This window comes from Marmota marmota, unplaced genomic scaffold (genome assembly GCF_001458135.2).
Source record: "Marmota marmota marmota unplaced genomic scaffold, marMar, whole genome shotgun sequence".
NCBI classification, from domain to species: domain Eukaryota; kingdom Metazoa; phylum Chordata; class Mammalia; order Rodentia; family Sciuridae; genus Marmota; species Marmota marmota.
This window is the reverse complement of record NW_025999924.1, coordinates 11,108,343-11,112,950: the sequence shown is the minus strand read 5'-3', so window position 1 is coordinate 11,112,950 and position 4,608 is coordinate 11,108,343.

Sequence of the window (4,608 nt, the reverse complement as noted above, 5' to 3'; positions counted from 1 at the left end):
TATATATATATAGTTAGTGTGTGTATATATACACACACAATGGAAAAATCTGTAGCCATGCTGTGACTATAGAAAAGATTATATTTCAAAATCTAGATTTATAATAATAATTGCCTTTTAGGAAAATGATTATTAAAAAATACTAAAGCATATATCTACCATCTTTTCAGTAACATTATAATTTTTTTTTCTAATTGTGCTTTAGGTTTACAGATTCTCTAATTTGAAGGTGCCTTAAAGTTATCCACTGAGCTTGCTTCATTTATTGGAAAGGAAATTGAGACATGGCTTGGTTAAAATATTTGTACAAACCGAATCAGCAAATTACTACAATAAAAATTCAGTTTTGAACTTAAAATCAACTATTTATAGCCCTTCTCCCAAATATAATTTTACATTAATGTTATTTCATCATTGTTAAAGTTCTTCACAATAATACAGTTACTTAAGGAAAGAAGGAATAAAACAAGGACTTAGTCTCAAAAATCTTCAATTATTTCGAGTTACAATCTGACATTAAAACTCAAACTTTTCCAGTAAGCTGATCTTTGAAATAATCTCTTCCAAATAGCCTTGGGGTCATGGTGAGCCTATGGTTTTCGACATAAATAAATTTGGAATAATATATAATAGTTAAGTATTAAGCCAGTTAACTTTATCACTTGCCCTCTAACTAGAAATCAAGGCCAGAAAATTCTCAAATATTGGTTCTCTACCCTGATTGCACTTTAAATTATTTTCAGGAAAGAAAATGATGTCTGAGTCCCACTTCCAATAAATCGAGTGCTTTAAGGTGATTCTGAACCTGGGCGTGAGCATGTGCCCGCGGTTTAGGTTAGACTATTAGCGTGAGCACTGAAGAATAATTTCTCTAGAGCCTTAGCTCTCTCTTCTTCACCACTGTGGTCCACCGGGAGAGCACAGACCTTTCAAACTCCACCTTGTCTCTTCCCTCCGGGCACACTAGGGGGCGCTCCCGCACCAGGTTTGCGCACGTTAGGCTAAACTGACAACAGCTCAGAAAAGGTTTTCATTTGGAAGCCGGCAGAGAGGGAACAGGCAGGGAATTTCTCTAGTGTATTTATGTATTCGAGGGCTGCCGGATATTCTTTTAAGCAAGAATACCGGCAAGGTTGGATTTTCCGAGCATTCGATTCAAAGGCAGCTTCCCTTTTTTTCTTTGGACTTGGGAAAACTTTAACTTCCCGCCAGAAGAAATCCCGGCCGGGCGGCGGGGTGGGATGGTTTACAGCTTTGGGTTTCGAACAGTTCACTGTTTAAATAAATCTTGCTGAGCAATGGAGAACAATCTCCACATTAATCTTGTGTAATTAGCGTTATAACCCTGGCAGCCCAAGAACCACTAAAGACAAAGCTTTATGCAAATGACCTCTTCTCTTTTCTGCTGCCCCTCCCCCCTGTCGGGTCCCCTTTCTCCTTTGGCCCCCTGGATGGTTGTCACCGGTGCTAGCCTCTTTTTGAATGACCTGGTACACTGGGTAACGTAAAAATCCACGAGGAGGTCTGAACTTTCAAAAATAAGGAGAAGGGGCAGCAGCCGAAGAAGGGAAGGGACAGGTACAGTCTAGGGCTGTTAGGAGTTAGTCTCTGGGGAATTGGCACCTGCTTTTGGTAGCCAGTCAAGGACAGAATCCAACGTGTGGAGAGACTTAGGGGTTAGGAAGTGATATTTTCTCCAACCCGGATCTCTAGGGAGCATTCAACGTTGGGGGTGCTCTTCCAGCAGGATGGGGAAGCTGAGCTCTTTCAAGAGGTCCACTTTGCCTTCGGACGTGCACATTTCCTAGGGAAGATTCTTGAACTGAGTTCTGAGCTGAGAGTCATTACTTAAAAAAGACACGGCCCCAAAGGAGGAGGAGAACGTGAGGAACCCCAACGCACAAGTTTTCATTACGCGCTGAAGGTGGGCAGAGGGCGGTGCGCACAGAGGCCAGGATATGCGCACAGCCGCGCACTTATTCCGGGCACAGACGCGAAGCTAAGAGCTTGCAGATCCCCTGCCTGGCTCTGGATTATCTGTTCTGTGTTTACTGTTTCGGAGGGCTTTACGTGAAACGAATAAATTTTTACTTGCTCCCTGGGACTGGCTTGTGTTTTATGGCATGTACTTATTTAAAGCCTCTTTTGTCGGTGTTGAAATGGTCCAAGCTCCCAAATACTATGCAGAGCTATGAGCATGGACCCAGCCGAACTGCAATGAGCATCATTGGTGCAGCATAAGGCGCTAGAGAGACTAGCCGCTTTATTCTTTTCCAGTACACACACACACATACACACACACCACGAATACACACACATCCCACGGCCTGAATGTTTGCCTTTTCTTTTTCACAAACCAGAACCTAATGTGTGTTAATGTCTTATGCAGAGAGATAGGAAAATGCATTCTAGAGAACTGTACCTGAAATACTGCAGGCATCGAGAAATTTCTAAAGAAACTTCTGATTAAAAGCAAGCCTCGATACAAATCTATTTATCCTCCTTCCATCTGTATCCGCTTAGGGCTTATTCTTTCCTTTTCTGACTCCCTCCACCCTCAAAAAGGTAAGCATAATGCTAGGCAAAAGCTAAGATTTGGCTCTTTTAACCCGTAATAGCTGTCATCTCTACACTTTGTTTATGAAATAGAGTAAGAACGGGAGGGGGACTTAATTTAACGACACAACCAAGCTGTATAAATACAATATTCATTTTTTAAAAGTGAAGTGGATTTGGTTTACTCTGAAGAACAGTAATTCAAACAGCACCTATCTGCTGCAGATAGAGTAGCTATGCACAGCTATACAGGCAAGTTTGAAATTTAGAACAAGGCTTTGATTTATTCCCTTTCTATCAGTGATTAATGCCCCTTAATTAGCTAATCTCAAAGCCATTATTTACAACCAGGGCAGACAAAGGGAAAACTGATGATCCAACACTTATGTCAGTTTGAAATTTTAAAACAACAAAAATGCTTTATTCAGAGTGGAGTCCCGAGTCTTGCAGATGAACCTCCAAATAACAAAGAAATCCAGAGGAAAAATATTTTAAACCAAAATAAAATAAGAAAGGACAAATAAAACTCCACCCCCTAAATAATCTGAATCGCACCCCCCCCCTCCTTTCCTTTTCCCAGAAATCGCTGCCGGGAGCCAAGGGAGAAGGCAGTTATTTAAACGAAAAAGGAAGAGACTCTTTGCATCTGCCTTCTACTTTCAATTCATAGAAGTTCTCAATTTCGGCGAAAGGGGAGAAAACGTTGCTAGTTGAGTTTTTCCAAATCGTTTACAAAGAAAGGGATTTGAAATGGCCGTTTTCTCTGCGTTCTTTTCCTGGGAGGGCATTCGGGGCTGGCGACCAGTTTTTCCCCTTAAGATCTGGGGCCTCAAACCCTGCTGTCCGGAGTTATAGGATGTCGGTTAAAGCGCAGGCAGGGCCTAGGTGTTCCGGAATTCCTTTTTGAAATGAACTCTGCTCCCCAAAGCGCCGCCTCTCAGCGGCTTGATTTCAAGTGACCCTTAAAACTCTTCCCTGCCTGGAAGAGCTACCGTTCTTCAGAGTCTTTCATGGAAGAAAACCATAGATCGGGTATTCTGGGGGACTGTAGAAGATTCATTTTGGGGGCTCCGAGATTTGGCCCGAAGCTAAAAAGCGCGGGTCCTGGTTGTTAAAATCGGCTGAGGAGCCTGGCAAAGCGGAGGAGCAGGCCGAGCCTGGGTTGCAGCCTAAGTCCACTTCCCGGGAGGAGCAGCAAGTCCGTTGGCCTTAGGTCATCGGGGTTGTTTATCCTTCCCTCTCCGCTTTCAGAGAAGAGAGCCCCCTCACGCCCACCCTCACCTCTATCATTTTTCCCGAGGAAACCCTGTCGATGCCTTACATCTCAGGTCCTTTGTGCGCTTTTTGCATGTTTGGAAATAGAAAAACATCCAAAGATGTGTTTCTGCGTGGGCAGCCTAAGGCGTAAGAGAGTGGAGGGTTCAGAAATCTTCCACTTCGAAAGTTCGGGAGAAAAGCTTTAGATTGATTCAGGGGCTCCTGAATCCAAGACCCGGACGGGAACAGAAAAAGGCCTCTGGAAATCGGAGCACGCCCTTTAGGCAGCAATATAATGGGATTAAAACAAAACAAAACAAAACAAAACAACAACAACAAAAAAACCCTTCTGGAAAGTAGGTGGCGGAGGAGAGGGAAATCCCAGGGAACTGGAAACTGGGAGGGGAGGCCGGGCTTGGGAGCGAGGTGTGGGGGGCGGGGGAAGGAGGAAAGGAAGAGGGTTAGAGAAATCTAGCGGAGCGAACAAGAAAAAAGCTAGAGGACTCCGTGTCTTTTGTTTGAAAGCACCCGCGTCCTAAATCGTAGGAACGAGGTCGTCATTAGCGCTCTGACCCAGAGGAGAGACGCATTAGAGAAAGAAATGAACAGAGAACCTGCACCTCGCTGCTTGGTTTATTTCGCTCTCCTTGAAATCCCTCAGTCTCGAGGTTCCCGTCGCCCAAGCTTTTCCCTCTCCCTCCAGCCCCCTCCCCTTCGCTGTACAAAGCGCGAGGCTGAGAGGGGAGGAAAAGAGGGAGTCGGAGAGAGAAAACCAACAAGCTTTTCAGGGTAAAA